At 41.5% G+C, this 14,093-nt stretch overlaps 2 long non-coding RNA genes across 2 annotated transcripts; one reads left to right on the top strand and one right to left on the bottom strand.

Moving 5' to 3' along the window:
* Nucleotides 1–3,932: 3,932 nt before the first annotated feature.
* On the bottom strand, nucleotides 3,933–5,019 carry LOC119209474 (uncharacterized). Its single transcript, XR_009942479.1, has 2 exons — nucleotides 4,927–5,019; nucleotides 3,933–4,292 (listed from the first exon to the last, which is right to left on the bottom strand). It is a non-coding gene; the product is annotated as an uncharacterized LOC119209474 (long non-coding RNA).
* A 2,322-nt stretch (nucleotides 5,020–7,341) lies between these two features.
* Nucleotides 7,342–11,331, top strand: LOC119206954 (uncharacterized). The gene is made up of 3 exons (XR_009942492.1): nucleotides 7,342–7,728; nucleotides 8,104–8,217; nucleotides 11,067–11,331. It is a non-coding gene; the product is annotated as an uncharacterized LOC119206954 (long non-coding RNA).
* The last annotated feature ends 2,762 nt before the right edge of the window (nucleotides 11,332–14,093 follow it).

Below are 14,093 nucleotides of genomic sequence, written 5' to 3'. Positions count from 1 at the left end.
CCTTTTCACCGACGAGATCCGTTCAGCCCATTCGTTTGTTTTGGCGATGACTCACCCGTGTAATCATCGCCGTTACAGAGCAGGCCCTTTGCAGGTGACCTATTGCTGCCACCGTGGCCACTAAATGTGACACCAGCGCATCGGAGCAGAAATACCGCAGCCCGTGCACCAGAACCCTGAGGACTTTGTGAGTTACTATACTATAGGCCCATGGCGGTGGACAGGAGCGTGGGAGGAGCTTCTGAGCCTGCAGCCAGAGGCAAGCGGCACATCTGCACCTGCGCCTGGGCTCCTTTGTGTTGATACTAAACTGCATTTCACGAGTCATTGCCTCTGCTAAAAAATTAAAAAAAATGGATTGAAAATGCTCCGTTTCTTTATGCTGCGATGGAGTGTTTCTCATTACACTATAGGCATCCTTTTGAGAGGAAATAAAGCAGCACAACCAACGTTCAAAGGGTTTTGGAAACGTGTGGTTCTGAAAACTTGATTATTTGTTGCTTTAAGAAAGGACCTTAAGAAACACTTTCGATTTAAGAAGTAAACATTTACACTTTTGGTCATTTTGCCTGTGAAGACGGCTTTAGAATACGTTCTGTGGCCACCGGGGAGCTTTGTGCAGGATGTATGAAACCTCTTAGTTCTGTTATGCTGCAACCTAACATGCAATAATTGCTTAAATTCATCACCATGGAAAAGGGAGATGTTGTATTTGCATGTCAGACTAAACCCTTTTTGGGATGTGATACCGTGCATTATTAAGCATCTCTATCAATGTTTCTTTGATACAGATGCTCCTCCTTGTGTTGGTTTTAAGTCGAGCAGGAAACTGGCAATCTGATCTGTCAACACTGATCTCGAGGGCGCAACGCGCTTCCTATTTCCACGTCTCTCACGTCTTCTCACATCCTGCGGCTCACGCTCGGCCCCCGTCGACGTCGCTCACTTGATTGTCTTTCGTTTTGAAACCCTGTTGAAGTCTTTGAATTGAATAAAGCTTGAATTCGTTCAATGGGTTTGAATTTGCCTGGAGGCGTTACGTGATCGAGTGTACAGATGTTGCATTGTGACACTATTCCCCCCCCCCCTGAGCCGGCGGTATCTTGTTAGATTGGTGAGCGATTGGTGCTTTTCATTAAGGGCACGTCTATCTCCTCTTTCCCTCAACACCGACCTGTTCCCCAGTCTCTGCCTCTGAAAGCACAGATCAATAGCACCAGGCCACCTATTTTATTTCAAAACCTTTTTTTTCCCCCTTTTCGAGGCAACTTTGCTTTTGGGAACTTAAAATGCAAAATAAATGGTTAATAAAGTGACTACGATCACATCCTGATTCTATTTTCATGCTGTTACTACATCATTATAATAATAATTATTATTATTATACTTAAATGCCTTCCCCCCCATTGGTTACATCAAAGCAACTAAGAAACACATGTTGCCCATCATTCACTGATGGGAAACATAATTAAATAGACTCAATAAATACGTCCGTGACAGAGAATGTCAGAGGAACTCCACGAGAGGAATACAGTTCCAACCTTTGGCTTGCGAATTGCAGGGGTGATGATATCTGTCTAATTCATTACGTTAAACAAGGTCGTCGCTTAAGAGCATTTTATTTCATCCTCGGGGAGCTGAGGTTGAGCTCGGAAAGTGCACCGTAACAAGAGGAGATAAATGATCCCATTACGATACCACAGGTTTACACCGTAACTCGTTTGACTGCAGTTGAGATGGAATTCCTAACGTGCCGGGGGAAGAAGAAGTGCTTGAAAAAAAAAGAAGATATTTTGTTCTGTTAAGAAGTACAACAGATTGGGTGGATTTCTTTACGAATGTGTTCACCTCTGGACGCGCTAGCGGTCGTTATGGATAATATCTTTCCAATGACACCAAAAAAAAGGCATAAGTGTAAACATTTGTAGTTATTTGTTCCCAAATGACAATCTTTTCTTGCTGGGAGAAAAAAGAAGAAAAAGACGGCTTCCACGATGTCATACGTGAGGTTGTACGAGGATAAATGAAACTGTGCCTGAAAGGGGTCAAATGAATTGGGTCAAAAAGGGAACTGGCAGATTAGAAGATCAGGTGGGTCCCAACACGAGGGCAAAGCTCCAGAGAGGGGACACGCGTGCAGATAGGAGGGTGTATACATAGCACCTGACCTTTGTGGACGATCTGAGTGTCACTTAAAAGTCTAGTTGATACCAGCGTCGTTTTCTAACCGCTCTCCTAGCAGACTAATTCCAATATTCCAATATTACCTACTAGCTAACAGGTGTATGAGTCATACACACAGCATCTCACTCATTATGCAAATCCCCCCCCCCCCCTCCTTTCTTAATGCCCCGGGGCTGGCGTGCTCCGAGGAGTCAGGGGAGGCCCTCACCCTTCACAAGGTCGCCGAGGTTACCGAGGTACCTGGTGCAGAGGTTCCAGATGTTTGCAGCGTCAACTAACGAGCGGAAAAACAACACAAGTCGGCGTGATTCCACTCAGCGTCAAAGTCGTGACTGCGGAGACTTCCGCTCGGGTTCCATGTTTTTGTCTGACGTGTGTCTTCTTTTCTGGTTATGTCTATAACACTGAAGAAAATTAGGACCATACTTTCTTTATTTACAACCCTCCCCTCCACACAGTAAAAAAACATACATACCGGTAATCTAAAACATCAAACTACAGTGGACAGAAAAAGAGACAAACAACAACCACCAGAAGGCAGTGATTGTGTGTTTTGTGGGTTGTGAAAGGGCAATTATATTGGTTTTTAATGCTCTTTATGATCAAAACAGCTCAAGATTTTATTTATTTATTTAGATAATGAGGTTTTCTGTCAGACAGATTTACAAACGTTCCATTTGAGGGACTCTTACTGTGAAAATCTACGTACTTCCGGTTTAGCGGCTACACTTCGTATTTTTCGTTTTACAGGGAAAAAGGGAAAAACTATCAAAAGGTTCACAGACAATTGTTTTATATATATATTATATATATATATATTTATAATGAATATACTGAATTGTATGAATAAAATGCCCTTGTTATGTTAAACTGTTGGAATAAATGTTAAATATTTAACTGCAAAGTAACAATGCGTGTTTTTGCATTGAATCACGTTCACTCAAACTGATTGGCTGACCTTACTCCAAAAAAAAAAAAATCCACCAGCCACCACTGGTCGTCTTCCTCTTTTCTTCTCCTGGTGCGTTGCTGCCACCTGCTGTGAGTCAGTGGAACATCATCAAGGGTCTAAAAGGTGACCTTTAGGTGGAACCTTTCCTCCAGGTGCAGCGTGAGGGGTTGGACCTCCATTTCTTTATTGGTGCTTCTTGAAGTCCACGAGGTGAACGGTGATGACGGCAGACACCATGATGATCAGACCCACAGAGAACACCACCATCTTCACCAGGAACACGGAGGGAAGCTCTGCACCTAAAACACACCACAAACACAACACATCTGGGCTTTCGGGTTGAGTTTGGATTTAAGCCCTGCGTCCCTGAAGAGGAGCTTCAGAGATGCTCAGAACTCAGAATTCTGAAAAACACACAATTTTTTCTTTAAAACAGAGAAAGAATGAAACTCCAAACTGTCATCAGGAAGTCGTCCTCTCTTTCGGTCTTACCAGCGTGTTCGGGGCAAAGGATTTCCGTCGTATTGAAGGCGTGGGTCCAGTGAACCTGGTTGCTATGGTTACAGATGATGGTGCTGTTCAACAGGTAGACCTGGAGAGAAGCCCCAGAGGTCGTGACCTCTCCTCCCTCCTGCCCGCAGACCCGGTCGACACCTCTGAAAGTGCTGCAGATGTGAGAGTTGTGAGTCCTGCAGGTCACATGGAGGTCACATGACTCTGAGCTGTTGGAGTCCACTCGGTCCACGGTCAGTTCAACTGGAGACACTGGTCCTGAGGGGGGGGGGGGGGGGGGTACTTTATGAAACATGGCGGCAGAAACTCTCCATCAGTGAGAAGTTTACAGACTCACCTTGAACTGTGACCTTGTATTCAACAAGAGTTTGGTCTTTCAGAATCGTCACCAGTTGTGCAGAATAAACTCCACTGTCGGCCTCTTGCAGATTCTTCAATATCACAGCGAAGTCTATCTCAGGAAACTCAAGCCTTCCGGGGAAATTGTTGTATTCTAAATGTTGTCCAGTCGGTTCAAATCTTACTAAATTAACCCTGTTGTTGAATTTCCACTCAATAAATGAAAACTCCTGAAGAACAGCATCAAACTTCAGCAGCAGATCTCGTCCCTTCAGCACAAACACAGGAGTCACAGCAGGGGTTTCTGGGAAAACAGGAGACGCAAAACGACCCGCGTTGGTTGATGAGAAGAATCCGACACGTCAATTAATTGAAGTTAAAAAGTTAACATTTATTTAGAAGAGAAGCAGTATACATTGAGCAATTCCCGCAGATATCTGGAGACATTTTGGCGCATCCAACATCAAATCTGTCAGAGTCTGTCAGCTGACTCTGTACCCTTTAGTACTAAGAACTGGTCCAAACTGGCTCATCCAAGGCGGTGATCACAGAAGCGGTATTTTTGTACTTCTCCTTTCTGCTTTATTACCCTGTTTTACCCTATAAGGTCCTAAGACACACCACAGCAAGTGTTTATGCATCATGATTAATAGGTCAATGTTACATTTGGCTTCATGGCTAAAGATCTATTTGAAGAGTTTTTTTGTATGCATTACATCAGCTTTGTATTCTAAGATAGAAAATAGCTTAATAATTTAGCACTAAGTAAAGAGTGATGACACCTTTTTTATGTACTGTTTAAGACATAAACCTTTCTGTAGACTTGTACAAACAAAGAGGAGCTAATCAACCCCCCCCCCCCCCCTAACAAGTATGTAATGTTTACCCATCACAATAAAGCATCCCGCTCAGACCTCCGTGGTTTGTGGGTTTCTCACCTTGAGCCTTGATGCAGACGAGCAGCCCGAGTATCACAAACAGAGACATGACGGAGTCTCCGACCCCTCGCTGCAACAACCTGCTTCACAATAAACAGCTCGCCTCTTATTTGAAGAACCTCAGAGACGTTTGCACACAGCTCATCACACTGGATCAGTAGTGCAGTCAATTATCTTTTTCCGGTAAAAAAAAACACAGAATCTTAATCAGGATGTGAAGAAATTAGCTCCTCTTTGAGTTCCTTACTAGTGAAGGCCATTTTATTTGTATGGAACATTTCAACAACAAGGCAACCCGAAGAGCGTCACATAAAACCATTAAAAACATCCACACATAAAGAGAGATTTAAAAACAATTAAGAATATCAAAATCAAATTACACACTGCACACTAATCAACAGTTGTTAGCCAGATGTTTTTAAGGCAGCCTGAAATAACAAAATCACAAAAAGAAATGTAATTGAAATGAATAGACAAACGGACATCAGCGAATAAGAGAAACCAATAGACTGCTTGAGATGTGTGAAAGGATGACTTTGTTCAGCCCTTTGGTAAACTTAATAGTTTGATATTCATGTCATGAGAAGTATCAAGGTGTACAAAGGTGTGATGAGGAAGTCAAGGATGTGAGACAAACAAAAGTCACACTTCAGTAAGTAAAAGAGTGTGTCTGTAGATGTCGTACCATCGAAAGTCATTTAAAATGTCATAAAAGGATCAATAAAGCCTGCACTCATTACCAGATTGATCCATTACTGTCGGACAGATGATTACATTTCAGGTTATTTACTTGTTGTTGTTGGTCTTGGTCAAAAATAAAAAGATTTTCTTTTTCTTTAATTTTTTCAAGATAACATCTTGTGATCCTGTGATATTGGGTGTAATCAATAGATTATCAGCAGGATTTATTCCGTTTAAGATGTTGAAACCTCTTTTTTATCTATCAGCATTGCCAAAACTAATACACAGACTATAATATAACTTCCCTCCCATGTGAAAGTTATATTTTATTCACTTCTGGTGTATCTTTTAATGTTCTTTCCAGTTAAGGGCCAAATGTGTCCCTCGGTGGGGGAGGCATGGGGGAGAGAGGGAGTTTCTTCCTTTAACCTCTCAGGACGCCTTTGAATCAGACTCTGATGACAGATGGTTTGATCACTGACAGTCGAATCTGATCAAATGACCCACACAGTCCACTCAGAGTCCTAATAGATAATGATCATAACAATAGATGTTGCTTTTGCATTATTGACTTGAAAAACCTGAAAGAAGGCGTGACGATGTATCTGCATAAAGTAGTAAATACATTTGTCCTGAAACACCATTTACATCCATGTGTGCACTTTCACTGGTTATATCTAGCAGTAGTGTAGAGACGATAATATGTTGGTTTCCTGAACAACATCTCAAGCTTCAACTAACTCAGATAAAAGGCAGTGTTAGCTGTGACAGGAAGTGTGTTTATATCTTCAATACTAAGACACTTTTCTCCCCCCCCCCCACTTCCTCTTTGTCAGCTCAACTGACTTCAATAAAGATTAAAAGTCCTGTTTAATGTAGAACTACAAACTTCAGGTTGAATATATTGTGATAGTTGAGTATTAAATATAATCATGCATGCTCACGCTAGACTGTAATTACACTTGAACAATAATTGGATAATAATAATGAGTGGAGGCCGTGCATGACCCGGAGCACACGATCATGTTGATAAAGAACTGCACGCACTCTCAGGGTCAAATGTAGATAAAACAGAACATTGAGAATAACATGTCTCACACACAAAACATCTTAAAGCATGCAGTGAACTCGTGAACAACGGGAGACGTGATGATCCGAGAGCCTGAATGGATGGACATCCCTGTGTTCCAATGGGGCTCTCCGAAGGTCATAAACAAGGACCCGCCTCCATCATAGTGAACCAATCAAAAATGCTATTTAAGACTCTACAATCCGAGCGCACTTTGTATTAAGCGCCCTTTCATTGCTGTTGCTAGACAGCTTTGAAACAGGTCCGTGCACGTAGGACGGAATACTCCTGTCACAAATAAACATTGTCATATTGCTTTTTTAAAGAGTTTTAAATCTGGTCCTTGCTTTGCTCGCGCGACATGATGAAGCCTCGACTGAGTCCATCGATGGTTTGGTCTGTTATTGACAGCACTTTATATCATTTTATACATATACATATTGTAGCGTTCCGTGCACGCTACAATATACATATATATTCCCGTAGGGTTAGACCTTCTGGGGAGTATTGAGTCGGGGAGATGGGGGTGGGGGGGGTGTTAGGGTTTCTACTTGCAGGCACTGGCACGTGTGCGCGCATATACGGACACATGCGCACACAAATGTTCAGGGGGGCGGGGGATAATTTGAGCGCGGGGGGGGGCTGTTATAAGGGAAACACTGCACTTGATGTACTTTTACACCGTGAGAGGGTCAGCTGTTGAACATGTGAGGAAGGAAGATGTGCTTTTTGATGCGACTAAAATAGTTTCATACTAAAAGTCCCTTTTCACAACTTCCGTATTTGTTACCGGAAATACGCAATCGTGTTGGAAATATTCTTTCTGTCCGGTCAGTGCAACGTTAAACAAATGGCGCAAGAAAATAGAAACAAGTTTATTGTAGCGTACCGGGCTGTTCTTGTTATTCCCAAAAAGCAGCCAAATCTGTCGTTTCATTCCTTTCCTGTTGATGGTGGTGTTTGACGAAAATGGATCCGGCGGGACGAAGGACCAAACTTTAGCAAAGGGGAGCACTCATATGATGCAGCTGTTGACATCTGCAATGCTTAAGGTATAGAGACCAGAGTCTCATCTCAAACAGCTGTGACTTTGATATAAAAGCCCACCAGGTCCCTGTGGTTTGCAGCGGTTACTTTAATAGAAGCTCTTTCTTTGTGAAGTGGAACCCTGTACTTCTATTTCTTTGAGAGTTACTAACATTGAATTAAAAAGGACGTGATGAGGACCAGAGGTGAGAGCTGAGAATGTGAAACTAATCTTTGAGGTATTGATGATATTTTGATGAAAATGTGTAACAATGATGAAGCAAGGAGGAAGATATTGGAGTTAAATGCGTGAGAAATCATGATGTGTTACAAGTCAACAACATGGAGACATATATGGCCTTATTCAAATCACCTTTGATGTAATTGGTTCTTGTTTCAAGGGGAAGCCAAACGTTCTCTTCCTGGTTTCATCGTCACACCTCCATTCTGCAGAATGAGGCCGTGCGTCGTGCCTCTTTTTGCTGTTACTCTGCTGACGTTATGTGAAGCACAAGGTGAGGACTTTATTTTATATACATTTTAGGTCAAAGGTTTTATACCGTAGCAACATTTCTGCAATAGAAGTTGGGTATTAAACGTATTTTGTATCAGGATTCATGTTGTTCCTTCGTGTACTGAGCTCTCAGAGGCAGGAAATCATCTCAGTATACATGTTTCAAAAGCTTTAAAAGAGAACAAGGAGACCGTTGGTAGAATAATATCATTGCTCTATGACAGTCAACAAGATGATTTAATATTTATAAATATTTATCTATATATATTTAGGTGAAGATTTGGATCCAAATACAGACCGTAAACACATTCAGCTTCCGTTGTTGAGGAAAAACTTTAAGTCCTTTTATAGTTTTTATTTAAAAATAATAGCTGATGGGGAACATTAGTGTGGTGAGAGAGATGGGAAAGACCAACTTGTGCTACATTTATATACAGCGGGTGAGATAAGTATTAAACACGTCACCATTTTTCTCAGTAAATATATTTCCAAAGCAGCTATTGACAAGTGACGATAATTTTCACCAGATGTTGGTAACAACAAGTAATACATACATACAAAGAAACCAAAACAAAGAAGTTCAGAAATAAAGTTATGTGTAATCATGTGAAATGACACGGGGAAAAAGTACGGAACACGCCTACTGATATTTATTCAATACTTGGTACAAAAGCCTTTGTTGGTAATGACGGCTTCAAGACGCCTCCTTTTTGAAGAAAATAGTCGCATGCTTTGCTCTTTCCATAGATTTTCAGTTGAGAGTTTCCTTGGCTGTGTGTTTGGGATCATCGTCTTGCTGAAGTGTCCACGGCGGTCATGTGGGCCGCATTTCAAAATAAAATGAGCCTCTATTTAAGGTGTTAAGGTAAACGGGCTTGTACAGCTCAAAAAGCACTGATCATCTTTGAAGTTTTTTTTTTTTCAATCTTTGAACTGTCTTTAAACCAGATCCAAGCTGGGTAACACTTTATTGACACTTGATCCTAGTTCAGGTTGACTTCCTCTATAACCATTTCCATCAAATATTCCTCCTTGATCGGATGTAGCTGCCGGTGGACATTTGTTCTTGTACTGATCGTGTTACAAAAGGTGTTGGGTCCAGCTCCAGCGGGGGTCCATGGGTCCATGACCCTCCTCAACCGCTCCAGCAGTTCTGGGGCTGCACCTCATAAAATGGCAATATTACTAACTTTGCCTTCAATTTTCTCAAAGTACACAGTAATATTTGTTGAAAATGTACATGGTTATAGATGAGGCCAACCTGACCTAGGATCAAGTGGAAAAAGTGTTACCCAGCTTAGATCTGGTTTAAAGATTGGATTATACACTTCATAGAAGCGATTAGTGCCTTTAAGGCTGAAAGCCCTTTTAACGTAACGCCCCAAGAGCATTTCTTTTTAAAAATGCGGTCCACATGACCGCAGTGCCGCAACCTGTCCCCTCTTTTGCCATAAACCAGCCTGCTCACCTGCTGCAGAGACGAGCATGACTGTTATTACCACTGTGTATAACACTGCCAACACGAGATGACATTACATGTCAGCTAATGCTGCGACCACAATTTTTAGTTAGCATTAATGCCCTAATGGCTGATCGTGTAGCTGTAACAAGTTAGTGAGCATGAATTAACACAATACCAACCAGTCAGAAGATGCCTGTCCTGTTTAAATGGGATTTGCCCGGCTAACTGACGCAGCAATGCTAGTATCTCGTTAGCATCTCGATAGCATCTCGTTAGCCGCTAGCTTTCGCTAATGACTGAAAAGCTTTGTTTAGTTGTTGAAAATGTGTAGGTCACTTTCTCCATTAAACAGCTTACAACATACTGCACAAAACAACTCAGAATAAAATCTTTCCCGCATTTCACAACAAGGAAATGAGAGTTAGCAGAACTGTTGTCCCTTGTATTGAACCGCAACTTGGATTTAAGTATTGACAACGCACCAAATGTATTTGGACCATACAACACGGACCGTTCTAGAACTTATACCTTTCAGCATTGATGGTCCCTTTCCAGCTGCCCATGCCACACGCACTCATGCAACCCCATACCATCAGAGACGCAGGCTTCTGAACTGAGCGGTTGTCCTTGGCCTCTTTTGTCCGGATCACATGGCGTCCCAGTTTTCCAAGAATCCAATAACTCTGACCAAAAAACGGCTGCGTTTCTAGATCATTGACCGTTACGCACAGAGATTGTTCTTTCTGTTCTTTTCTGAATCTTTGGATAAAATCATGCACTGTAGATGAGAAACTCCTCTCTGATATTGCTTCACTATTTTAACTGGGGAATTGGTGATCCTTTGCCCATCTAGACTTCTGAAAGACACTGCCACTCTGAGAGGCTCTTTTTATACCCAAGCATGTTGCCAATTGACCTAATAAGTTGCAAGTTTGTCCTCCAGCTGTTCCTTATATGTACATTTACCTTTTCCGGCCTCTTGTTGCTGCCTGTCCTAACCTTTTGGTAATGTGTAGCTCTCATCCAAAATAGCATGACATTTCAAATGGTCTCACTTTCAACATTGATATGTTATCTATATTCTATTGTGAATAAAATAAAAAGTTTATGAGATTTGTAAATTATTGCATTTCTTTTTTATTCACAAATTGTACAGTGTCCCAACTTTTTTGGAATCGTGTTTGTACTTTGTCACGTCAAAAAGAAGAACTTTGAGTACCAACTTGCTCTCAGTGGGTTTAGGACCTCTGTCACTTCATGTTAAGCAGTGATAAGCTGGTTCAATGTGTGAGAAATAAAGTAAAGGGATGGAGTAACATTCAGCAATGAATGATTCATCATATGTTGTGTGTGATGTTTATTGTATCATGTGTCTACTGTTTTTACAGGAACCATTGAGACTCCTGTGTTTGTGCTGAAGGGACGTGATCTGCTCCTGGAGCTTCATGCTGATCTTCCTGAGAAGTTTTCATTTGTTGACTGGAAAATCAATAAAACAGTCACTTTAGTAAGAATCGAATCTAGTGGGGAACCAAATGTCTTTAAAGATTTCACTGGAAGGCTTGAGTTTCCAGATAAACACTTCTCTGTAATATTGAAGAATCTACAAGACGCCGATAGTGGAGTTTATTCTGCTGTAGCAGTAACACCTACAGGAAACAAACAAGTACTTGAATACAAGGTCACAGTTCAAGGTGAGTCTGTAAACATTTCACTGATAGAGTTTCCGCCGTCATGTTTCATAAAGTCTTCACAGAACCCCCCCCCCCCCCCCCTCTCAGGACCAGTGTCTCCAGTTAAACTGATTGTGGACCGACTGGACTCCAACAGCTCAGAGTCATGTGACCTCCATGTGACCTGTAGGACTCACAACTCTCACATCAACAGCACTTTCAGATGTGTCGACCAGAACTGCAGTCAGGAGGGAGGAGAGCGACCAGAGGTCACGACCTCTGGGGCTTCTCTCCAGGTCTACCTGTTGAACAGCACCATCATCTGTAACCATAGCAACCAGGTTAACTGGACCAAAGACTTTAATACTGCTGAACATCTTTGCTCCTCAAATACTGGTAAGACTTAAAGAGGAGACAACTTCATGATAATAATGCAGCATCTGGCTCCCATAAAAACACCTTATAGTGTCACCATTAATAACTATAGGTCAGTAAAACTACATTATCTTTTTTAATTGAAGAAATTAAATGATTTCTTACTAAATATCACGTTACAAAGATGTTTTCACAATCCAAACTGCAGTCCGTCAGCAGCACATCAGGCTGTGAACATGTGACACATTCTCAGCTGTGCTGCTTCATTTAAATGAGGAAGACTCTTCTAATGTGGTTTTTGTTCCGTTTTACAGCTCTTCCCCTTCAATATGGCTGGGTGACTGCTATCATTCTCATTCCTGTTGTAATTATGGTTCTATTCGTCTTCCTTTTTTATCGTCGAAAGAGAATAATCTGTAAGTCCAAGTTAACATTCCAACAAATAATCACAAGATCTGCAAAACTACATAGTCTTCCCTGTTTGGTTAAATAGCCCAATATCATCACAAGTCACAGAGCCTCAGAGCGCTGTACAATCTGTACAACACAGGGCGTCTCTTACTGCATCAGATGAGGAAATACTTTTGTGTTAAAAATATACATGTGATATATTACCAAAAGGTGCTTTTTATCTCACTGGGATTGTCATAATTTGCTGTTTTTGAAACAACGTCTAAGAGTCACAAACATCAACAAATAAAACCCAACACATCAACATGTGCTTCTGTTTGAGGATGGAGTAAATTAGACACCACCCAAAAGATGGACCAATGAAGTAGTAAAAGTGTACAACAGTTTAAATCTTTAAAGTGCTGTTTTTTTTCTATAACAGCAGATTCAAGGCAGATCGTCAATGATACAGTTTATGAAGTTCCTCAGGTAAATGTTATGTCTTTTCTTCTTTTTTTTTTACAAACTTAAATGTTTTTAGAATCACAACCTTGTGCCAAGGTCACACCTGCTGCTTGTGCTCAGATTCTCTGGGAGGAACCTGATGATGCATCGATATAAACCTGGTCTCTTGTGGCCATTACTCCTCTTCAGCTGTGTTTATTCCTGTTGTGCACGTGTTGTTTGTTTGTGTCTCAGTCCGTCATCACGATTTTAACACTTCGCCCCAACATCAATATGTCAATATCGGCCAAAGGTTGGTAGTCACATGACATCTACTACGTATTCATGTGACCCTCCTTTTGCTTCCATGTGTTGGCTCACACCAGTTAGCCACTTTCCCCCTGAGCCAAGGAGGGGGCTCTTTTCTCTGTGAGAAGAGCCCAAAATATGTTTTAAATTTAAATCAGTGACTGTTAATCATCAGGAGATGACTCTACGTGGAAAATAGAACCATTAAAAAGAATCAAGTAACCTTTTCTTACGTTTGTGATTCATCCTGCAGGCAGTAACATCAGGACCACCTCTCAATGAGAACTCCACCTACAGCTTGGTGGGACATCCTGCTGGATCGACTCAGCCGGAGAGCATCTACGCTACAGTGAAGAAGCCTGACCGGTCCTCCAACGATTGAAGAGGAATGTTTTCCCAAATCCCGGAATTCTGCTGGAATTTTTTTGTGTTGTTGAAGTTTTCTATGTATTAGTTCATGTGACCTGCTTTAATGCTGAAAGATTCTCTACACAAACGTACCATTTGAGAAAAATAAAAAAATATTACTAAGGATATCACACAATCACAAAATGCTTTTTTAGCATCACTGTCGTGGACCAAGTTGTCAGGGTACAAGTAAGGTTTTTACTGCAGAAGAGTTAGTTTATTTTCCCAAACATTTATCAATATGCAACATTTATCAAAAACAATTAATGGAGTTCTAGGGCCACAATTTAAAGACGTAGGCTAAACATAACTGTTCCATCGTAAGGTCTAGCTATGCAAAGTATCCCCTTCAAATCCCCCACCCAACATTTGAGTGAAATACAGTGGCTGACTTGTTACCTGTTTTAAAAACCTCCTTTTACACAGACAGCTTGGTGGGACATCACACCAGAGGTGTGGACTCGAGTCATGTGACTTGGACTCGAGTCAGACTCGAGTCATGAATTTGATGACTTGAGACTCGACTCGACAAAACTTACAAAGACTTGCAACTCGACTTGGACTTGAATACCGATGACTCGTGACTTGACTTGGACTCGAGCCTTTTGACTCGAGAAGACTTGCTACTTCCCATGAAAACTGGGGGAAAACATTTTCACATCACCGCGCCGCTCTGTTTATCTGCATCTGTCAAAAAAATGTGCGCCACCTGTATGCAGAGAGCGCTGCCAGCACGACATCCAATCACTGCAGTCCATTTGACCGTATCAACGAGACAGCTCGTTCATGGTTACAAAAATCGGGATTTTTGAACCC

The sequence above is a fragment of the Pungitius pungitius genome, chromosome 15 (genome assembly GCF_949316345.1).
Source record: "Pungitius pungitius chromosome 15, fPunPun2.1, whole genome shotgun sequence".
Taxonomy (NCBI): Eukaryota; Metazoa; Chordata; class Actinopteri; order Perciformes; family Gasterosteidae; genus Pungitius; species Pungitius pungitius.
The sequence above is the reverse complement of the archived record's forward strand: the minus strand, read 5'-3'. Positions and strand labels throughout refer to the sequence as shown.